Genomic DNA, 24,374 nt, shown 5'->3' with positions numbered 1-24,374 from the left:
AAAAAATAAACAAACAGGGCGCCTGGGTGATTCAGTCAATTAAACATCTGCTTCGGCTCAGGTAATAATTCCAGGGTCCTGGGATCAAGTCCCACATCAGGCTCTCTACTCATTGGGAAGTCTGCTTCTCCCTCTCCCTCTGCCTGCCACTCCTTCTGCTTGTTCTCTCTCTGTCAGGGAAATAAGTAAAATCTTTAAAAAATATAAACAAATAAATAAAAAGATGGCAACACAGGAGATGACAAGGGTTTTTTATTTCCTTCCCTAAAAAGATGAAAATTTGGCAATCCCATGTTGGACTTCCTCCTTTGTTTTTTTTATGCTCTGACACGACTAAGGGAACGGTATACAAACACATGTTTGGACTGATTGTGCACAAATGGGGCAATTTTCAAAGCTTCTTCTTCTTTTGCCCCCAGGATACTGGATAAAACATAGCTGATAAGACTACCTCCCTCTCCTATCACATACATACCACATGGTACAACTCAGTGATAATGTGGACGCCCAGCACTGAGCAAAGACCAGAAAGTAATGACTCCAGATTAGACTGGCTAACACCTTGGCAGTTCTATTCAATTTCAAAGTGACACTAAATTAGACTTGGAGCTAAATGAAAGCATGATGCAGAGTAAGGCACATTGGAAGAAAAGAGAGAAACCGAACATCAGGCAAGATCTGGGAGCCACAGAAGACCACAAGACCATGTTTAATTCAATGCATAGAAAACATAAGCACAGCCATAGAAAATTCTTTTTTTTAAAAAAAAGATTTTAGTTATTTATTTATTCATAAGAGACACAGATAGAGAGGTAGAGACACAGGCAGAAGAAGAAGCAGGCTCCATGCAGGAAGCCCAATGTGGGACTTGGTCCCAGGACTCTAGGATCATGCCCTGAGCCAAAGGCAGAGAGCCACCCAGGCATCCTGCCATAGAAAATTCTAATGTGAGGAACCCCGAAACTCTCAGAACTACTGTCAGAAAGCCTGGCCATACCATGTCAGGTTCAGACCTTGGAGATGGCAAAGTGACGTAGAGAATTCGGAAAATGCTCATAAATATGACCGAAATTATATTCCCAAGTATTGGTTTAGGAGAGGGACAGGTGGGAGAGCTGGTTTTTCCTGGGCTGAGAGAGAAGAGGCGGGGCCCTTAACAAAGCTATCCAAACAGGAAGCTGGGCAGTGAGGTGCAGGGCTCCTTCCTGATGCTCTGGGGTGAGGACAAACAGGACCAGTGCCGTGGTACAGGAGCCAGGATTAGATGTGACAGAGGAACTGACACATGTATCAAGAAGGCCAGGAGACTTCTCTGGAGACCAGAGAAAATATGGCCAGCTTTCCCTGGCAATTCCAGCACATTCTGCCCAGAGGGCAAGGTGGAAGGCCCCAGGTCCACTGCTCCTCATTTCCCAATGATCCTATTCTCCCTTCATAGGATGACCTTTTAAGAGAAGTGCTCTACGTCACCTGGTCTCTTCTTAGGCTTAGAGTGACGGTATGTAGAAAAGAAACATAGTTGGCCCTAAACATCCAAAAAATGCTTTAGGATCTCCATGTAAGGCTGCTGCCTAAGTAAGACTGGTTCTTAGCATTCTTAGAAATGGAAAAGAGACATTTAAAATAGACCACCCTCATAGAAAAATGACACAGAAGCTCTCTTTCTATACTGCCAAGAAATATTAAGTGGGGGAAAAAAGCAAGGTTCCAAATGGTGTGTACAGTATGGTACCGTTTGGGTGAAAGGGAAGGGGATATTCTTGGTGAATTTGCTAATGTCATTCACCTGGCATATAATATCCTGGCTGTGCACAGAACACTTCTGGAGGATGAAGAAACCAGTAACGCTGGTCGCCTCGTAAGGAACAAAACTAGGTAGCAGGAGTCAGGGGCAGACGGAGATGTATTTAATGTCTCACCTTTTGTGCCTTTCGAACATTTTCTTTCATCACATAAATGCATTACCCAGTTTTAAAATTTGAATTAAAAGCGTTAAAAGTGTTGTCAATGTAAAGTAAAAACAAAACAGGCCTTATGCAGCAAAGGGAACACTTTGGTTGTTCCTCTGGACAGCTGTTTGCCTGGCACACAACCAGATGCTCAGTTTGTTGAACTTAATGAACCTCTACTTAAAGGCAACAAAAGAGGATCAGAAACAGGGCAAACCCACATGTTCCAGTTCTTTCGTAAGCTCTTTACCTGGCTGCTACTTCACTATGACAAGAGATCGGTAAAGGGGGCCTTGCAATGGGGTCTGGTGCCCAGCCTTCACAGGTAATGATAGATCTGATCATCTGTCCACATCAGCCATTTTATAAAAAGAAGACATTTATTTATTTATTTATTTTATTGGTGTTCAATTTACCAACATACAGAATAACCCCCAGTGCCCGTCACCCAATCACTCCCACCCCCCACCCTCCTCCCCTTCTACCACCCCTACTTCGTTTCCCAGAGTTAGCAGTCTTTACGTTATGTCTCCCTTTCTGATATTTCCCACACATTTAAAAGAAGACATTTAATCCAAAAAACATGATGCCCTGGAACCAAGACAACACAAATAAATATGCAGATATGAAAAATGATCCTTCAGGGAGATGACGTCAGCAGGTACACAGTATTAACACAAAAATAGAAGGACAGGGGGTTACCAATGTCCATGCATGGCCAAAGAAATTGGAATATAAAAAGCTGCTATATGGGCAACCCAGGTGGCTCAGAGGTTTAGCACCGCCTTCAGTCCAGGTCGTGATCCTGGAGACCTGGGATCGAGTCCCATGTCAGGCTTCCTGCATGAAGCCTGCTTCTCCCTCTCTCTGCCTGTGTCTCTGCCCTCTCTCTCTCTCTCTGTCTCTCATGAATAAATAAATAAATAATTTTTTTTTTTTTTTTAAAGCTGCTATATAAAATTCTCAAGCCAGGGGCACTTGGGTGGCTCAGTGGTTGAGTGTCTGCCTTTGGCTCAGATCATGATCCTAGGGTCCTGGGATCCAGTCCCATATCAGGGTCCCCGGAGGGAGCCTGCTTCTCCCTCTGCCTGTGTCTCTGCCTCTCTCTGTCTCTCATAAATGAATACATAAAATCTTTAAAAATTAAAAAAATAAAATTCTCCAGCCAGATCACATTAAGAGGCATTTGAATTTCCAGGGCTCCATTCCTGGGGACAATTTACCCCAAAATGGACCAGGAAGGCTTTGATACCTCATGCTCCAGTCATCTCCACTCTCAGATTGGTCAAGGAGCACTCAAAACCCACACTGCAATAAGCACCAGAATACTATTAACAGAAGATCACAGCAGAAATTCTGCCACATGAAATTCTCTTACTTTGGAAGTCTCCCTGCTAGGGTTTTTCAAAGAACCAGGATTTAGGAAAAAAAAAAAAAAAAAAAAAGGAAAAAAAGACAGACTCCACCCCATCTTTCATAGGATCAAAGAAATTATCTTGCATTCTGGGCAGAGGGGAACCACTATAGTCTTGGCAGGCTCTGACGGGGATTAGCAGGAAAAAGGTGACCAGCGGGACAATTAAAGAATAACAGCAAACGAGACTCCTTTCGCTGAGATGTTATAGAAAAGAAAGCAAGGTAGGGGCCCGTATGAACACACAAAGAAACTAAAACAATTATTCTAAGATGGCTGAACTCTATCGAACATCCGAGACAAAAACCCAAAACTCAAAATTCAACTCTTAAGAAGGTGCCAGTCAATAATGGTTCGTTCTAGAAAACTCATAAAAACAGAGAAGGGAAAACCAAAGGTGACTGGCTTCCTGCCAGAAATAAAGGTAACAGGTATCTTCCAATTAAAAGAGAATTGGCCGGCAAGCTGAGAGAAGATATTTATCAAAACCATGAAGACAATAAAAGAAATGAAGCTGAAAGGAAAAAAAGAAAGGGAACTCTTCCAATTGCAACGAGAGGAAAAGCTGTTCCATTGTACTTGCCATATCGTTTATTTCAAGCTCAAGAAGAGGAGAAAAACCGGTGAAGAAGCTACATTACCAGCAGAAATCAGTCACACACTTGTGTTCCTGCCAGGCAAGGCAGGCGCTGCTGGTGCTGCCCCTGCTCGAATGACTAAGTAACTTGCTTAAATGCATTTGACACACGATCCTTGAACTTCCGAAAAGCACTTAATACAGTAGCTCATGAAATCTTAATCTAAAAATGTTCATCCATTTATAATCAAGCTGCATCACACTGACAAATGGGCAGGAGGGCCAAAGATATTTGGGAAGATGCTGTGAGGACTGGTATTACCAGGGACTTTGTTTATCACTTCGAGGGGTTTCTTTCCCCCTTTATAAAGAGAATAAAAGAGATCTGTCATCTAAAAGCAGGTGTAATTACAAGGACTAACAAAGAAAATGAATTACACAATTCAATAAAAGAAAAAAATGTTTTAAATGCAATGTGACTTAGAAAACTCCACAGACGTTTATGCGTTAGTGAAATATGGAATATGTTTAATGAACTGGGGGCAGGAGGCAGGGGAAAAAATTAGTTCCTGATAGAAAAAGACTTCATGGTAGATATGGGGGAGGGGGGAGCATAAAAAGGCGACAGAACATTGTATTTGGCAAATCGGTAGTGGTTACTGTGTGCCAGGCACTGTTCTAAATGCTTCAGCTATAGGAAGTCCTGTAATCTTCAAAACAACCTTCCAATCTAAGTACCATCGTTATGCCTGTTTGATAGGTGAGAAAACAGAGGCATGGAGAGGTTAGCTAACTTGCCCAAGGTTACAGCTTATCAGAAGTAGGGCTAGGACTCTAATCCAGGCACTCACTCCAAAATCTGTCTGCTTCAGCTCTCTGGACTCCCTTAGAATTTAAATACTGAGAGTACAAGTAAAATACAAGTCATGCACTGGCTAAATCCAGGGTCAAGAGATCATCCCTTAGTCATAGCTCTGTGATGACCAGTGAGCCCTGTGACCACTGTGGGCCTTAGTTTCCTCACCTGTCCTTGGAAAAGACAAATTAGACAGAGCTCTAACTAAGGGATCATCAGCTCTAAAACGCCCCCCAGTCCATGCTGACCACCCACAGTCTATGACCTGGTCTGCTTTCTGATGGGTTACTCAAAGATTAGTTTATCCCGAAACAGGCAGCAAGTTATGTTAAGGTTCTTTCTCTGCCTCCTGACCTTCAGAAGATTACTATGTCCTCTCCATTCAAGGCAAATGACAGACAGTAATGAAAGAGGTACTGTATGGTTTCTCTTTTGGACTCGACTTAACGCGGTTTGTAACGAAATGGCCCTCAAAAAGCTCTGGGCGCAGACCACATTAACTGTGCCAAACCTACAGTCTCTCCCAGGCCCCTCTCATGAGCCTGCTCTTGGAACCTGCCCTTGGATCTGGTTACTGGAATGCAGGTGAAACGGACACACTGGAGGGGGAAAAACGACCAAAAGAGAGGAATTGCAGGGATTAAGAAATGCGGCCCAGGGTGGTTCTAATTACAGAGTTTCATGATGGCTAAATAAACCTTATCTTCTTGGTATACTCCATTCTCTTTGCTGACACCCACTCTTGAGAGTTGAAACTACAGAATTCATTATGGTGAATTCAACACCCAGTTCGGACCTAACAGACCCCCCTGAAATAGCCTTGTCAAGCTAGGCATTAAAGGTTACGCAGAGTGCATCTGTGAGTGGAGAAGGGCCTTACAGGTGGGTCATGCAGCCCTCCTTTGAGAGTCTTTTCTAAGCATCCCTGACAGGTGGCTGTCATCTGGCCTGTGCCTGGACACTTCCAAGGTCGAGGCACTGGCTGCCTCCCGGACAGCCGCTTGCACTGCTGGACAGCTCTCTGTGGGTAAGGTTCACGAAGCGCCTAGAACAGTGCTTGGCTTGGGGCCAAGGTCAATAAGCGCGCCTCCAACTAGGTCAAAAGCTGCCTCCTTACAACTTGAATCCATCGGTCCTTGGTGCCCCCCTGGAGCCCTGAAACGCAGAGGCCCCCCGGACACCCAGAGCTGTGATCAAGCCCCTCAGCCCTCTCGTTCCAGGAGCGGATCCCGGACCTCCATCACCAGGCCTGGGTCGCAGACCCCCTCCCCACACCCTAGAGGTCCCGGGAATGAGCACCGATGGAGGGATGGCCGGCATGGAGGCCTCGGTCGGGGATGTCCCCATCCTCGGTACCCGGGGCAGGAGCGGACAAAGGGCTTTCAGAAAGGCGTATCCCACCTGCCGCGGTCCAGGCTGCCTCCCTCCCCGCAGCCGGGCGAGCCTGCCCTCGGGACCCCCGCGGCGCCAGGTGACAGGCCCCGGAGGACCGGAGGCGCAGGCAGCGGCGCGATGGGCCGAGCCACGACGGGGACCTCGGGGCTCAGAGGTCTGGCCCGACGGATACCGGGCGCCATCCCGGCTTAGCAGAGCTCGCTCGGCCGTGGCTTTACCTGCGCGTGGTTGACTACCGCGGCCCAGCTTGCCCCCAGCCCGGTTCCTGCAGCTCCGCGGCTGCCGGCGGCACTCATGGAAATGCAGCCGGAACCCCTGGCCAGTGCAGCTCCCGCCGCTACCGGCCCCGCCCAAGCAACTGCCGCCACGCCCCTGACGACAGCTCCTGCCACGCCCCCGGTACGGAACTCGTCCGCTCATTGGGCAGCCCAGCTGCTGCTCTACGAGCCCCGAGAGCTCTCTGCGCCCGGCGGGCAGCCCATTGGTTGGCGGAGCTGCTCCTCAGGGCGGAGGCGGAACCTTCGGCGAACAGCTCCTCCACCGTTGGTTACCTTTGACGTCTTTAGCCCGTGGGCTGAGACGCTATTGGATAAGGCCGGAGGGGGCGGGGAAAGGGGAGGTGGGCTAAAGGATCGTGCTTGATGTTGATGGGGGCGGGTGCGGAGAGGGAGGCAATTGTGACTGCGAGCTTGTTTTGGGGGCTGGGTAAGGTCAGGTGTCCTGTGAGGTGGAGAGGAGGGAGGCCGACAAGGTAGCTCAGCTGCAGTCTGCTGGCTCCAGGCCGACCCACTTACTCACCTGTAGCCCAGGATACAGCCGACGACACGGGTCGTGACCGGGGGAGACGCGAGGGGAGTGAGTCACTGAGCAGCAAAAAGAGGAAAGGATGTGGAGGCAGTAGCCCCTGACTCTTTCCAGCCCGCTTAGGGCGAAGGGAAAGTGCTGGGCAGCGTGGACCTGCTCCTGTCCCACTTCCCTGGAAGCACTCAAGATGACCCAAGCCCAGGGGAGGCAGCCTGTAGGAAAGTAGCCCTTAGAGTCAGACCTGCTGTTGACTCACACTGGTTACATGGGCCTGAGCAAGTCACTTAACCTTTCTGCATGCACCTTGATTTCTTTGACTCCTGAGAGTAACAACAGTAGTTGACGAGATTAAATAAACCTGGTAAACACTACCAGTGCCTGGCACTCACCAGGCTTTTAATCAAGACTGGTTCCCCACCCACTCTCCTCCATGGGTCCATGGAACTAGGCCCAGTTCTAAAATTCTATGAGCCTGAAACTACTTTTGCAGTGGCATGTGCTTTACCAAGAATAGAATACTTGACTGACTTGAAATGCAACCCCTTTAAGGGTAGACAGGGCCACCCTACCAGGGCACCATTTGGCTGGAAGAGAGAGAGAGCAGGGGTTGAGATGGGAGGAGCATTCAGTGAGAGAAGGGAAGTGGTATTTCTAGCAATGTTAATTTTTTTCCAGTACATTTCAGGATTATGACAAGGAAAAATGGAGCTTTCCTCATCCTGTTCAGCCTTCCAAGTGTCCAATGGCTCAAGTTTCATGGAGCATGACCAAACAACCCTTTGAAGGCTGATCAGCACTGAACTAGAAACCACTGCATAACATTTTCCAGGGACTCCTGAAACCCAGTCCCCATTCTGAAGACATGGAAGTCCTAGTGTGCAAACAGAAATAGCCTCTTTGGCCTGAATTTAGCCCCAGACCCTTTGGGTCTACTTTTGAGAGAAACTTCACCCAAGATATTCCAGGTAGAGGAGAATCCTTTGCCAATGGTGTATTTTTCAGTCAGTTGCCATGTTACCTTAAAAAAAAAAATTGCACCTCAGCTATTTGTTCCTCTATATTATTTTCCAGCTTGAAAAAGAAAAACCCAGGCTTCAGTAGGACCCCCGAGATTCTGACTCTCGTGTTAACACAGTTTGGGCCACCAGTAAAGAGCTAGCTTGCTTTCTTCCTTTCTTTCTGTCATTTTTAAAGATTTTATTTATTTATTCATGAGAGACACAGAGAGGCAGAGACCTAGGCAGAGGGAGAAGCAGGCTCCTTGCAGGGAGCCTGATGCAGCACTTGATCCCAAGACCCTGGGATCACAACCTGAGCCAAAGGCAGACGCTCAACCACTGAGCCACCCCGATGCTCAAAATAGAGCTTTAGATCTGTTGCCAGTTGTGTGTGTGTGTGTGTGTGTGTGTATGTGTGTATGCACGCATCTGGGTGCATGCACATGTGTGAAGGCACACTTTTTTCTGCTCCAGTTTTCCAATTCTTATGTCTTTAAATAGTGCTGCTTGGTGGCCATACAATGTCTGCACAGGTTCTGAGGAAACTGGCCTGGCTCCATACAGGTCTACTCCTGCTTGTGTTTGCTAAAGGAAACTGAGATGTCATGTCAGGTCCGGCGCGGCATTAAAGTGGCTCCTGAGATCTGGGAAGATTACTCCACTTGATTCAGAGCCACAGAAAGCAGCTGTTAGGAGTAGACTGCTCTACTGGATGGATTTTTTCTCTTCCAAGTCAGGGGCATAGCTTTAGCCAAGAGTTCCAGAAAGGGACATTCATCCCATTCAGGAATTCTAAAACAAAATTGCATCACAAAGGCTCAAAAAGATGCACAGAGGGGAGCCTGGATGGCTCAGTTATGTTTCAGACTCATGATTTCCATTCACGTAGTGATCTCAGGGTCATGAGGTCGGGCTCTGTGCTGGGTGTGGAGCCTGCTTAACATTTTCTCTCTTGCTCACCCTATGTGCACCCACCCCCCAAAAGATGCACAGAATGAGCACACTTAGAGTCTTTCTCTAAAGTGATCATTTTTAAGTCCCTCAGAAGTGGTAATCACAGAATTCGGGATTTGTTTTCATATACACTTTATTTTTAAAATAATTAAAAATAAATAAATAAATAAATAAAATAAATAAAAAATAATTTTAGATTCAGAGTGCCTGGCTGGCTCAGTCAGAAAAGCATGTAACTTTGATCTTGGTGTTGTGAGTTTGAGCCCCACACTGAGTGTAGAGATTATTTAAGTAAATAAAATAAAATAAATAGTTTTAGACTCATAGCAAAATTGGGCAGAAAGTACAGATAGTTCCCATTTATCTGTCCCCTCAGCAAAGGTAGTATGATTTTTTTTAAGATTTTATTTAACAGTGAGAGAGCACATGGGTGGAAAGAGGGACAGAGGGAGAAAAAGAGAATCTCAAGCAGACTGCACTGAGCACAGAGCCCAAGGTGGGGCCCAATCTCACAACCTTGAGATCATGACCTGAGCTGAAATCAACAGTTGGACACTCAACCAAGCCACCCAGGCACCCAGGATTATTATTTTTTTTAGCATTTACTTATTTATTTGAGAGGCAGAGCATGAGTGTGTGTGTAGCAGCAAGGGGAGAAGGAGAGAGAGAATCGCAAGCATACTCCCCTTGAGTGTGGGGCTGTTGTGGGGGCTTGATCCCACAACCCCAAGATCATGACCTGAACTGAAACAAAAAATCAGATGCTCAACTGACTGAGCTGCTCAGGTGCCCCACAGGCAGGATTACTCTTATTAGCAATATCTACAGCTGGTGAAATTTTTCCTTTAGAATATCCTTATCAAAAGAGGAAGGTTCCCAGGACTGAGTTAAGGTTTTTGAGACTAGACCTCATCACCATAGTCTATGAGAGGGAAATGGGAATGGATTTGGCTAACAAAACAGTGCTAAAAACTGCAGCCTGGGTGTTCATGAAATATCTCAGAAGGTCTAAGAGCCTTAGCTCTCAGGAGCCAAAGTTTGCTGCTTTCTTTTTACACCCAGTGCTGCCTATGTAAAGTCTAGGAAAGGAGGTCAGAGTTCCTGGCTACCTTCTCATTGTTAATGGAGATGAAGTTTGTTTAGAAGTTCTAAGCCCCAGTATGCAATAGTTGCATCAAGACAAACTATGATGAAATTCAAGGGTTTGGCTTGTTTTGTTATTGGAAAAATCTTCCCACTGGCTGTTTAAAATAGTGATGAATATAGTAAGTTTATGTTTTAGGCTGCTTTCTTAAACCTTCATGTGAAGTTGTCTATAAAAAATGCATAGGGTGGGGGCACATGGGTGGCTCAGGCAGTTAAGCATCTGTCTTCAGCTCAGGTCATGATCCCAGGGTCCTGGGACTCCTTGCAAGTGGGGAACCTGCTTCTCCCTTTCCCCCTTCTCATGCTCTCTCTCACTATCTCTCTCAAATAAATTTAACAAATCTTTTAAAAATGCTTAGGGTGGTTTTATGCCCAGGAGAGTCTGGGTTTATGCCTATTGCTGTGGAGAATTTTTAATAGTGCGCCTCTTTCATCTCAAATAGTCTCAGTTTGGATGATAAACAATACAGTAATATTTACACTTACATACACAGGACCCAGCACTAAAAATGCTCATAAAGCGCACTCACAGCCACACAGGTGAAAAGTGGTTTCAGCCTTATAATCAGATACAGAGTATCAGACAGGTGGTTGGCTAAAGATGATTTCTTAGTCACCATGCATTCCTCTTCTTGACGTCATCCTTAATTACAGTAATAAAAATTGAGTTCTTCATGCTATCAACTCGAAAGGAATCAATAAAACCTGTGCATTAAATAAGTGCATCACACACCCTTTCCTGTGTAATTTCATGTTATTGAGCTATTTTAAAGCTGTTTACTTCCTACCAAGATCCCTATTTTGTTTTTCTATATATTCGAATTAGCAATAGAGTAAATATTTTTACTGCACAGGACATATAGTACTAATGAGATAAACAGAACAATAAATCAAAGTCCCATCTTAATATAGGACAAATACTTGAAAAGATACCAAAGAGACTGAGCAGTAAGCAATAAAGCATAATCAACAAAGTGAATAATTATGCAGAGGAGAAAACAATTTCTTCTGATTCCCCTTGATTTAGATTCTTACAGATTTGAACTAGGCCTCGAGAAGGTCTATGGGACTGAAGTTGGGGTGGGGCTGGGGTGGAATTCCCAGTAGATGAGGACAACAGGAACAGAGGCCTCGAAGTGGAAAAATACAAGTTGTTTTGTCTGGAGCAGAGTCCAAGTGGAGAATCAGCAGGAGTGAAGATGTAAAGGGTAGACAGGGCTGGGGATGAATGGTAGTTAATGCCTTCATCTGAGTTCATGCCTTCATCTCAGCTGCCTGAGTGTTTGGACATCCTACCACAGTCCATAGCATGCTCCAGGAATCTGCAGATTGCCTTCATAATTTTGAACCTATCTCTTTATCACCTGGTTGTTAATAGTTTCATTAAATTCACCCACTTTTTAAATTAAATACCTTCTTCAGCCTCATACAGAATTAGTAGTTCTCAACCAGGGGCAAGTTCACCCCCCAACCAGGGACATTGGCAATATCTGGAGACATTTTTTGGTTGTCACAACTGCAGGGAGTGCTGCTAGCATTTAGTAGGTAGATGCCAGGGATGCTGCTGAAAGGACAGCCCCCACAACAAAGAATTATCTGGCCCCAAAGGTCAGTAGTGCTGAGGTTGAAAAAACTGTGCACACCTAAGCAATAGTATCAGTGATATTACCAGCTTGATGTGCTGCTTATATTTGGTTCTACTTTACATGAAAATAATTTTACAACTATTAAATTTTAAAATGTTCTTCCCAGAGGGCACCTGGGTGGCGCAGTCAGTTAAGTGTCTGCCTTCAGCTCAGGTCATGATCTCAGGGTCCTGGGATGGAGCTCCGCATCTGGGTCCCTGCTCAGTGGAGAGTCTGCTTCTGCCTCTCCTTCTGCCCTTCCCCCTGTCTGTGCTCTCTCTCAAATAAATAAAATCTTTTAAAAAATAAAATAAAATGTTCTTCTTCGTGCTACTTGATTCAAACAGATATTTGTACACCCATGTTTACTGCAGCATTATTCACAATGGCTAAAGGTAAAAACCCAACTGTCTATTGATGGATGAATAAACAAAGTGTAGCATATAGACACTATGGAATATTATCCCACCTTAAAAAGGAATTAAATTCTGAAACATACTATATCAGAGGGGAACCTTGAAGACATTATGCTAAGTGAAATAAGCCAGTCATAAAAGGACAAATGTTGCAAGATTCCACTTATATGAAGAACCTAGAGGAGTCACAGTCATAGGGACAGGAAAATAGAATAGTGCTACTAGGCACTGGGAGAGGGGGTGATGGGTAGTTATTTAGAGGGTACTGAGTTTCTGTTTTGCAAGATGAAAAAGTTCAGGAGCTGGAGGGTGGTGATGATTGTATAACAATATGAATGTATTTAATATCACTGAATTGTCCATGTAAAAGTGATTGAGAAGGGGGACGCCTGGGTGACTCAGAGGGTTAAGTGTCTGCCTTTCACTTGGGTCCTGATCTCTGGATCTTGGGATTAAGCCCCATGTCAAGCTCCCAGCTCAGGGAGGGAGTCTGCTTCTGCCTCTTTCCCCTATTCGTGCTCTCTCTCTCTCACTCTCTCAAGTGAATAAATAAAATCCTTAAAAAAAATAAATAGTAAAGAAAATAAAAGTGGTTGAGAAGGTAAACTCACCACACATTCCTCCACAATAAAAAAGCTTTTTCTCAAGATCACCTATAATACATTTCAACCCACTTTCAAAAACATGAGACCTAGCTCACAATAGATGGTAACATTTGTTGAATGAAATGGAAAGGAGTTAGATTTATCTTCTTCTAAGTCAAAGTAAGCAATTGAAGAACATGAGCTTTAGAAGCAGAAAAATCTAAATTTAAATCCAGGCTGTGGCATTTGTTGGTTGTATTCTCTATAGAAAGTGAACTAACATTTTGAGTCTTGATTTCTTCATCTATACTATAAAGAAAACAACCTTCATCTCATAATGTTGAAAAATGACATAACGTATGTGAAATGCTTAATTACAGTACCTAGTAGTATATTGTATGTGCTCTATGAGCGATAGCTATTGCTATTATCATGATTATTTTTAAACAGCTTTATTGGGATATAATTCGCATATAATGCAATTTACCTATTTTAAAGTACGCAATTTGGGCACCTGGGGGCTCAGTTGTTTAAGCGTCTGCCTTTGGTTCAGGTTATGATCTCAGGGTCCTGGGATCAAGCCCCACATCAGGCTCTCTGCTCCCAGGGAAGTCTGCTTCCCCCTCTCCCACCATCCCCTCATTCTCTCTCTCTCTCTCACCCATTCTCTCTCAAAAAAAATAAATAAAATATTTTTTTAAAGTGTATAATTCAATGGGTTTTTGTATATTTACAGAGTGTGCAACTATCACCATGGTCAATTTAGAACATTTTTATCATCCAGAAAGAAAAACCTGCCCACTAGAAGTCACTCCCTATATCCATATTTTATTCCTTTCTTTTAAATCGAGTTATATATTCTAGATGCAAGTCCTTTATTGGATACATGATGTGCAGATACTTGCTGATGTTCTGTGAAGTGTCTTTTCATATTCTTAATGGTGGCCTTGGAAACACAGAAGTTTTTAATTTTGATGAAGTCAAGTTTATCTATTTATGTTTGTGCTTTTGTTATCATATTGAAGAAAGCTTTCCCTAATCCAAGATCTGTGAGGATTTACTGCTGTATTTTCTTCTAAGAGTTTTCTAGTTTTAGCTCTTATGTCTAGGTCTATGACTTATTTTGAGCTAACTTTTGTGTCATGTAACTGCATTCTTGTGCATGTGAATGTCCAGTTGTCTAGAACCATTTATTGAAAAACACTTCTTTTCCTGTTGAATATCACGCTTGTCAAAAATCAGTTGGCCAGAGATGTATGGGTTTCCTTCTGTGTTCTCTAGTTCTCTGATCTATATGTCTCTCATTAAGCCAGTATTATGGCTTAATACTGTCATGATCACAGTAGTTTTTGTGGTAAGTTTTAAAAAATTAGTTAAGTGTGGGTGCTCCAACTTTATTTTCCTTTTTCAAGGTTGTGTTGCCTCTTCCAGGTCCCCTAATGAATTTTTAACTTCAGTTATTGAAGTGTCCTGACTCCAGAACTTCCATTGGTTCTTTTATAAATTTTCTTTACTGAGATTCTCTCCTTAGTGAGACACTGTCATCAGACCTTCTTTTTACCACTTTAAACATGGTTTCCTATATTTCTTTGACCATATTTGTAACAATTGCTTTGAAGTCTTTGTCTGCTAAGTCTGACATCTGAGCCCCCTCAAAGGCAGTTTCTGATATCTGATTTTTTTTTTCTTGTATATAGGTCATACACTCCTGTGTCTTTGTGTGTATCATAATTTTCTTTGAAAACGGCATATTTGAGGTAACTTTCAATATAGGTTCCTTTCCACTCTGGGGTTTGTTGTTGTTGTTTGTTTGCTAACTTGTTCAGTGACTTGGCTGGACTATTCTAATAGTCAATTCCCTCATAGCATGCACTCAGATGTTACTCCTGAGAGGGTACAGCCTTGGATATGTGTCCTGTCTCTCTGGGATGACAGTGGTCTTAACGAGACTTGTCTCCTGGGGCACCTGGGTGGTTCAGTCAGTTAAGTGTCTGACTTTGGCTCAGGTCATGATCTCAGGGTCCTGGGATCGAGCCCCTTGTCAGCAGGGAGTCTGCTTCTGTCTCTCCCTCTGGCCTCCCTCTGCTTGTGCTCTCTCTTTCAAATAAATAAATAAAATCTGAAAAAAACTTAAACCAACAAGACTTTGTCCCTTTACCTGATTTCTCTGTTAACTTGTCTGCCTCCTGTAGTATCTCACATCTAATTGTTAGCCTCCACCAGCTGCTGGCTGGTTATTCCACTGGGTTTAACATTGTCTTGGGTGTACACTGCTCCACAGTCTTGTCGAACTAAATCTAAGCCCCTTTCCAGGGGTAATCTTCAAGGTTTATTCCATCCAAGAGGGCTCTCTACAGCTGTCTCCTTCCCTGATTCTCTCTAATTTACATCTAGCCAGTTGGCAGTTTAACTTCTTGCTCAAATGGAGCTCCCAGACTCCTCTTAGCTGTTTACCAACAAAATTTCCATTGTTTTCAAGAATACCTTATGCTTGAAGTTCTCCACATTGTATTCCAAATAAAGTCAGTTTCCATGGAGGTGAGCTTTGGAGATCTCTGTTCTTATGGCTTGCTGCTTCTCCTAGGCAAAACCACTGCTCCAGAACATGAAGAGTGTGGGCAGGCACAATGATCTTCTTATCTTGGTGTGATAACAATGCTTTATGAACAGAGTGCTGGACAAGGGCAGTAGCCTCTAGTCTTGTCAGCTTGCCTTCTCCCCATAGAATCTCTACCCTGTGAGCAAGCTGGGGCAAAGGTGATTGAGGCCATAGTTTTTCAGCCTGTTACACCTAGGATAGAGATTATGCCTTATGAGTGGGAGGTGGGTAGAGGCAATGAGCACCAAACCTCTCAGCTAATCTTTCTTGGAATAGAGCATTTGCAACATGAAGCTGGAGGGGATGAGAATCAGGAATCAGGACCTCTCTGCAGAATAAATGTGGGGTGCGGGGGGGTGGGGAAGGAAAAGTCAGAGAGGACACCAAGGTGATTCTAATATGGAAGAGGATGGGTGAGTCTGATGTAGATCTCTTGAGACGTGGTAACAGATCTATTTGAGGGAAAGGGCAAATAGTGCATTGTGACCAGAAAACTAGGACTGGAGAGTAGGTGAAAGGTCAAGCTTTGTAGGCAAGGAACTTTGCAGTCATACATTTTGTGTAACACTTTGCAATGTTGCCCACACACAAGATAGCAGAAGTCATGAGAATAGATAAGTTCCAGAGAGAGAGAAAAGCAGACCAGGTCACCTTAAATGTGAGAGAACAGAACTTCAAGCAGGCAGGAAAGAGGGAGATTGAAAAGTCATCACAAAAAGGTAGAAATAATGAGAGCTAACACTTATTAACCCTTACTAGGAGCCAGGCATTGTTTTTATAGCTTGACATGTTTTCTTCCATTTAATCCTCACAGTAATGCCACAGGGTTGGTATTAATTATCCCCATTTTTCAGATCAGAAAACTAAGACTAGAGAGTTGAACTAATGGGTTTAAGGTCACATGGGTGGTATGCAATAGAGTCCAAATTAAAACCTAAGCAGTGAAGAACGTAACATTTATTCCCAAGTGTGCACCTCAGAAAAAATGTGCATACACCAGTGTTCATGGTGGTACTATTTGTAATTGCCTAAGACTATAAATCAGCCCTCATGTCCATCAACATTGTAGCATCTTCATATTCAATGGAATATTATACAGCAGTGAAAATGTAAACCCATTGCTAGAAGCAACAACATGGACATAATGTGGAGCAAAAGAAGCCAGTCACAATTTCTATTGTATGATTCTATTTATTGTGTGAGTCTACTTATATTGAGGCAAAATGAATCTATAGTGTGAATGAGTCAGGTCACCTCTGTGGGGTAGCAGAGACCAGGAGAGGGCATGAGGAGGAGGTCCAGTAATGTTTTGTTTCCTGAGCTGGGTGGGGGTTACACGGGTGTGTTCACTTATGAAAATTCACCAGGCTGCACACTTACAATTCATGTACTTTTCTGTGGCTAGCTAACACTTCACTACAAAGTCTCCTAAAACAAAAGAAAGCTGTGTGATTTGAGGAAATACCCTTTTAACCACAGAGCTGTCAAGATGGCAGCTGTCCTGTTTCCTCTTCAATGAATGAAATGCAAAGAAAAATGCAGAGAGGATTCCATAAAATTGTACATTTAAAAGAAGTTTAAGAAGCTAATTTTTTTTTTACCAAATGCAACATATGGGACTTGTGAGCATCGTTATTAAAACAACTGGAAAAAAATCAAAATAATGAAACAAAAACAAAACAAAACAAAAAACAAAATAATGAAACAATCAGAGACTTTGAACACATTGCATCTCGGATAACTTTAAGGTATTGTTGATTTTAGGTATATTAATTGTATTCTGATGGTTTTTTAAAGGCTTTATATTCCAGAGGTACATAGTAACATGTTTATGAGTCAAATGATGTAGCACTGGGATTTGCTTCAAAAAGGCATCTGCCTTTGGCTCAGGTCATGGTCCTGGAGTCCTGGGATCAAGCCCCACGTCAGGCTCCCTGTTCAGTAGGGAGTCTGCTTCTCCCTCTCCCTCTGCTCCTCCTCCCTGTTCGTGCTCCCTCTCAAATAACTAAATAAAATATTTTTTAAAAATACATTTTTAAATAAGAAGGTTTTTTTTAAGATTCTATTTATTTATTGAGAGAGAGAGAGAGAGAGCACAAGCAGAGGGAGAGAGAGAGAGAGAAGCAGACTTCCCACTGAGCAGGGAGCCTGATGAAAGAATTGATCCCAGGACCCTTGGACCAGGACTGGAGCCAAAGGCAGACACTCAACCGACTGAACCACTCAGGCACCCCAAATAAAAAGGTTTTTTAAAAAGAAGAAAACTAACATTAAGGGTGCCAGCAAAGTAATTGATTTCCATGGCTCCATATTTTTAAGTTTGTTTCTCCACTGAGATGGAGAGATCGCAGGTACCCGATTATGGATACCAAGGGAGGAGGGAATGTTCTTGCAATGCCCATGGCTATGGTTCTATTTCTCCCCGCACTGCTCCACTGGAATGGTTCTGGCGCAGGTCACCATGACTCCCCCCACTCACTGCCACACCTACCAGTTGGTTTTCATTTCCCCCTACTTGACTTCTTGGTAGCCTGGGACTCTAGTGGCGGGCACCCCTGCTCTCTTCTTCCTCCCTGTTAGTCTACACTACAGACCTTTCTTCCCGAAGCTGACTCAGCCATGTGTTCTGACCTCCACCTTTCTACCCCATACACTCTTCTCAAGTACTTTCATCTCCTCCATGTAGCTCAAGTTGCTGCCAGGCTGTCTTCCTAAAATGCAATTTTGATCACTTGACTCCCTTGTTAAAACCCAGGAGCCGCTTCCCATTCCCCAGGGACCATGTTCTACCCTTTCTCAGAGGCACAGAAGGACTTTCAGTATCTCTTTGAACTCCACCTCCTTTCCAACTACCTCCCAGTCTTCCTCCTTCCATTCCCCTTCACACCTTCTATGTCCACCTGTTACATCACCAACACTTCTGGAATGTGCCATGCTATTTCTTGCTCCCATACCTTTGACTCCATCTGGAATACCCACCGATACACTACCTCACCTGGAAAACTCTACTCATCCTTTGGGACTCTGCTACAGGGCCATTTCACGTGTAAAGCCTTTCCTCATCTTTCTGTGGAGTTCATTCATTCAGTCAATCATTTATTAATTCATTCAAAAGATATTTATGCTCAGGGCCCTATGCTAAGGTTGGGTGCTGAGGTCAAGAACCTACAGGGACACCTGGGTGGCTCAATAGGTTAAGTGCTTTTGGCTCAGGTCATAATCCCAGGGTCCTGTGGTCAAGCCCTGGGTCAGGCTCCCTGCTCAGCAGAGTCTGCTACTTACTCTTCTTCTGCCCCTCCCCCTTCTCAAAATAAATAAAACTAAAAAAAAAAAAGAAAGAAAAAAAAAAAGAACCCACATAGTTCACACTTTACATCAAGGCTCTTATCTCACCAATAGTATTGACTTACTTGTATAATAGCCAGTCTTACACTTACACCCCACCCCTTGAGGTCAAAGATGGTGACTTACTCATCTTTATACCCCAGTGATAGTAAGCACTAAATACGTTTGTTCAGTTGAATTGAAGGAGAGCAGTCACTGAGAAAAGGCCTTTGGGTTTGACTATCCAAACACTCTTGATAGTCTTTGGGTGTCTATGGAGTAAAGTTCAGGATCAAGGGTGGACAGAAGGGCAGCCCCTGTGGTGCAGTGGTTTAGTGCTGCCTGCAGCCTGGGGTGTGATCCTGGAGACCCAGGATCGGGTCCCACGTCGGGCTCCCTTCATGGAGCCTGCTTCTCCCTCTGCCTGTGTCTCTCTCTCTCTCTCTCTCTCTGTCTCTATGAATAAAAAAAAAAAAAGTGTGGACAGAAGAAGCCCTTTCCTTCTTGGAAACAAGAGGGCAGCAAGATTGAGTGATGAGGGTGTTCAGAGTATTTTAAAAGGCATTGGGAAGAGCAAATAGGAAATAGACTTCAGATGCTGGTAAGGGGTGCCTGGCTGGCTCAGCAGATGGAGCCTATGACTCTTGATCTTGGGGTTGAGAGTTCCAGTCCTACATTGGGTGTAGAGATAACTTAAAAACAGAATCTTTTCTTAAAAGGAAAAAAAAGGATGCTAGTGAGAGGAGGCAACCATTCAGAAACAAAATGACAAAGGAGACAAGGTTTGCTTTTTTTTTTGGTTGTGGGTGGAATGGGAAGGTGGGCCTTGGACAGGCCCAGAGACAGCATTGATGAAAAGGGGGAGTAGTCATTGTGGTCCCCTGGTGTGCCTGTGTCAAACTACATTCTTTGCATCTTTTCTTTTTAAGTTTCTTTTTATTTATTTTTAAGTAACCCCCATGCCCAAGGTTGGGCTTGAGCTTACAACTCCGAGATTGAGAGTTGCATGCTCTCCCAACTGAGCCAGCCAGATGCCCCTGTCTTCATTTTTACTTAATCCTCACAGTATTTGTATTTGGGTGAAGAGATTGGCTCAACGTATGTCTGTGACTCTCCACCCTGTCTACACATCAGAATCACTGGAAGAACTTGTAAAAACATGGTTCTGGGTCTCTTGGCTTTTCTGGTTTAATCTGATCTGGGATAGAACACTGGTATCTGAATTTTTGAAGTCCTTCAGGTGATTCTGTTGTACAGTCAGAGGGAGAGCAAACAAGGAATCTGTCAGTGCACTTGCTGGGATGGAATTTAACTCCTGTGGCCTGATTCCAAAGCCTACACATTCCCCCTAGAGCTGTGGTTCTCAATGTGTGGTCTCTGGAATGCTTCTAGCAAGCGGAGACCCACTTACTTGTTAACCTACTAAATCAGAACTCTGGGGTGGAGCCCAGCAATCTAGTTTGACAAGCCCTCCACAGAGCTCTGATGTTCATTCAAGTTTGAGAAGACTGGAAGACTTGCTCCACAAATGTGCAGCATCAGCATCAGCTGGGAGCCTGTTAGAAATGCAGAACCTTTGGCGCCTGCCTTTGGCCCAGGGCGCGATCCTGGAGACCCGGGATCGAATCCCACGTCAGGCTCCCGGTACATGGAGCCTGCTTCTCCCTCTGCCTGTGTCTCTGCCTCTCTCTCTCTCTCTCTGTGTGTGTGTGACTATTATAAAAAAAAAAAAAAAAAAAGAAAAAAAAGAAATGCAGAACCTTAGGCCCTATCCCACACTGACTAAATAAGAATCTGTGTTTGGCAAGACCCTTGAGTGCTTCATACGTGCATTTAAGTTGGACAAGCACTACCTTAAACCAGTAGCTCCCAAATGTGGCAAACAGAATTAACTCAGGAGCTTTTTGTTTGCAAGTACAAATTCCCAGCGCCCCTGGCTCAGTTGGAAGAGTATGCAACTCTCTGTCTTGGGGTCATGAGTTCAAGCTCATGGGTGGGGTGTAGAGCTTACTTAAAAAAAAAAAAAGGATACAGACTCCTGCTTTGCCTCTGAGAAAACACCAAATGGTGGATGGTGCTGGCCCTGTGGTTGGGCCTTGGCAGGAGGCCCTGGCGGCTTCCACAGAGGCTTTGGCAGCAGCACGCAAGGCAGGGTCTCTCCCCGGAGCTGGAAGAGTCAAGGCTGAGCACCAAGAGTGGATCCCTATCACCATATTGGGTCAAGGACACAAAAATCAGGTCCCTGGAGGAGATCTATCTCTTCTCCTTGTCCATAAAGGAATCTGAGATCTTTCCTGGGGGAAAGACTGACTTTTCCTGGGGGCATCCCTCGGATGAGACCTTAAAGAATATGCCTGTGCAGAAGCAAACCCCGCGCTGGCCAATGACCAGGTTCAAGGCATTTGTTGCCTTCAGAGATTACATTGGTCTGGGTGTTCAGTGCTCCAAGCACATAGCCATGGCCACCCATGGGGCCATCATCTTGGGCAAGCTTTCCATTATCCATGTGTAGTGAGGCTACTGAGAAAACAGGATGATCAAACTCCATAGTGTCTCATGCAAGGTGACTAGCTGCTGTGCTCTGTGCTGGTGCGCCTCATCCCCAACACCAGGGGCATGGCACTGTCTCAGCCCTTGTGTCCAAGAAGCTACTGATGATGGCAGGTGTTGATGATGGCTACCCCTCAGCCAGGGGCTTCATTGCCACCATGGGCAACTTTGCCAAGACCCCTTTTGATGCCATTCCCAAGACCTACAGAAAGAGACTGTGTTCACCAAGGCTCCCTATCAGGAATTCACTGACATCTTGTAGAGACCCACACTGAGGAGTCTCCTTGTGGAGGGTCCAGGCTCCATCTGTGACCACCACATAGTTTTATACAAGAAAAATGAAAATGAATTAAAGCCTCATAAAAAAAAATAGGGGCCCCTGGCCGGCTCAGTTGGTAGAGCATGCAACTCTTGATCTCCGGATCATGAGTTCAAGCCCTGTGTTGAGTGTAGAGATGACTTAAAAAAAATCAGCGGTGCTTGGGTGGCTCAGTCGGTGACCTCTGCCTTTAGCTGGGGTCATAGACTCCAGGTCTGGGACTCCCGCTTGGGGCTCCCTGCTCTGCCCAGAGTCTGTTTCTCTCTCTCCTTCTGCCCCTCTCCCCTGCTTGTGTGTGCTCTCTCTTGCAAATAAATAAATAAATACATAAAATCTTTAAAATAAAATAAAATCTTTAGAAAAAAATAAAATGAAAAAACCCCACAAATATTAAGTACAAATTCTCTAGGTATCCCACCCAGGTTTCAAATTCATTAGGTTTGAGGTCATGCCTAGGTCCCTTCTTTAAACCTCCCCCCCTCCCATAAATCTGATGATTCAGTTCATTTTAGGGACTATTCCATTCCATGATGCTGCCTCTCTGCAGAAGAAGGAATTTTCTGAGTATTTATTCTTATTTTTAAAAAAGATTTAATTTATTTGAAAGAGAGAGAAAGAGAGCGAGCTGGAGTAGGGGGCAGCAGAGGGAGAGGGAGAAGCAGGCTCCCCGCTGAGCAGGGACCCGGAGGTGGGGCCTGACCCCAGATCGTGACCTAAGCCTGAGGCAAAGGCTTAACGGCCTGAGCGCCCCCACCCCCCAGGGGGCCCTCATTATAATTATTTTAAATAGTAACACGTCTAAATTTTCGGGACAAGAACTGAGGCTCCTCAGTCACCCCAAACCTCTCTTCTTCTTTGCCAAGAACCCACATGATGGCAGGAGTGGATTAGGAGCTGCAGAGGACCTTCCGCAGAGTCACCCACCGCGGGCGGCAGGTTGAGTGGACCTGGACCTCCGGCCTGGACCCGTCCCACCAGCGGCTGCGGCTCACGGCGCCTCCCGGTGGTGGTGGTGGAGGCAGCACTCCCAGGGGTTCCCCTGACCCCCTAGGTGCTGAAGGAGCACCCGTGAGCCGCTGGGCAGCCTGGAGGTGTCTGTAACCGCAAGACCAGGTGGATATCCAGCCTGGGATGATGGGCCACTACCTGGGTGGGTTCTCTATCACCTACAATCCCGTGGAGCACGGTGATGGCAGGGCCCTTACTCCTCCCTCTCCCACCCCCCTCAAGTAGCCTGCTGAGCTGACAAAGGCACAGACTTCTCTAAAAACAAAGCAAAACAAACCTCTTGCCTTGGCCCCACAGAATCTGGAGTGGAAAGAGTTGTGAATCGCAAGACCTTTGGCCCTTTATTCAGGGCCCAAACTCCCTGAGCCCTGTGACCTCCCAAGGGCCCAGCCACATTTTCCAGAGATCAAGGCATCCGGAGGGATGACTACCACTGCTGGGCCAGTCAGAGTCACCCTGCCCTCAGATAGCTGCAGACACTAGAGGGAAACACTTCACCATGGGTCTTGCTCAGACTGTCTGCTGGCCTGCCGGCTCTCTTGGCCTGAAACCAAGAGGTCCTGCTCAGTGGCTCAGCACACGTTTGTATCCATCATTCCTGTTGGGGAGTTGGCTCAGGAAAGGCCTCTGGCACCTCCTGTTTACTTGTCTGAACAGAGAGTAGTGTTCCTGCCATGTCCCAGAAAGGATATAGGGCAGGAGGATGGCTTGCTGCCAAGGATGCCTAGGGTAGGGGTGCCTGGGTAGCTCAGTTGGTTAAGCATTTGATCATGGTCCCAGGGTCCTGGGATTGAGTCCCATATCCGGCTCTCTGCTCAGTGGGGGGTCTGCTTCTCTCTCTGCTGCCCTTTGCCCACCCCTGGCTCATGCTCTCTCTCTCATATAAAATAAATAAAATCTTAAAAAAATAAAAAAGAATGCCCAGGGTAGTGGGTTGAATTTTGTTCTCCAAAAGATATGTTTAGGTCCTTACCCCTGATATCTGTGAGTATAACTTTATTTGGAAGTAGGGTCTTTGTAGGTACATTCAAGTTGGCATCACACTGGGTTAGGGTGAGCCCTAGATCCAATGACAGGTGTGTTGGGTGTAGATATTCCTAAAAAAAATAAACCTTAAAAAAAAAGAGAGAGAAAAGGGAAAGGAAATTTTGAATAGAGAGACAAAGAGAGACATAGAGAAATAGCCCTGGGAGGATAGAGGCGGAGGTTGGAGTGACACACTGCAAGGAAGACCAAGGCTGGCCAGCAACTACCAGAAGTTAGGAGGTGGGGAAGAGATTCTCCTTCATAGCCCTCACAGGGATGGATCATGCCCAAACCTGAAATTTACCCTTCAGAACTATGGGAGCATAAAGTTCTGCTGGTTTTTTTTTTATTAAATATTTTATTTATTTATTCACAAGAGACAGAGAGAGAGAGGCAGAGACACAGGCAGAGGGAGAAGCAGGCTCCATGCAGGAAGCCCGATGTGGGACTTGATCCTCAGACTTCAGGATCATGCCCTGGGCTGAAGGCAGGCTCTAAACCACTGAGCCACCCAGGGATCCCCAAGTTCTGTTGTTTTAAGCCACTAGGTTTGTGGTACTTTGTTACAGCAGCTGTCTCCCAGAGGGAAAAATGCTGAATGTTGCAGGACTTTAACCCTTTCCAAAGACAGAATACAGAGCATAGTGTTTGCACACAGATGCTTTTGTGATGCACAGAGCAGATCTGAATTCCAAATTGATCATCCACCAAGCAGTGTCTTTGGATGGAGAGTTGAACTTGAGTTTCCTTATATACAAAACTAGTGAAATTTATTTTTCAGATAACCTATGTAAAGTGCCAGAAACATGGCCAGCTTGAAGTAAATGGTA

The 24,374-nt window shown here is 44.9% G+C and overlaps 1 protein-coding gene and 1 pseudogene across 2 annotated transcripts in view; one reads left to right on the top strand and one right to left on the bottom strand.

Moving 5' to 3' along the window:
• The window catches only part of ABHD2 (abhydrolase domain containing 2, acylglycerol lipase), a 103,227-nt gene extending 96,659 nt beyond the window's left edge, over positions 1-6,568 (bottom strand). The window contains exon 1 of one of the 2 annotated variants that reach the window (XM_072799659.1): positions 6,410-6,568. The gene's annotated coding sequence lies outside the window, so the exon portion shown is untranslated. The remainder of the gene's footprint in view (positions 1-6,409) is intronic. The other variant, XM_072799679.1, reaches the window with a different exon arrangement.
• A 14,137-nt stretch (positions 6,569-20,705) lies between these two features.
• LOC140609450 (small ribosomal subunit protein uS5 pseudogene) lies at positions 20,706-21,514 on the top strand (annotated as a pseudogene).
• Positions 21,515-24,374: the final 2,860 nt, after the last annotated feature.

The sequence above is a fragment of the Canis lupus genome, chromosome 2 (genome assembly GCF_048164855.1).
Source record: "Canis lupus baileyi chromosome 2, mCanLup2.hap1, whole genome shotgun sequence".
NCBI classification, from domain to species: Eukaryota; Metazoa; Chordata; class Mammalia; order Carnivora; family Canidae; genus Canis; species Canis lupus.
Note: the sequence above shows the minus strand (reverse complement) of the source record. Positions and strands in the feature narration are given on the sequence as shown.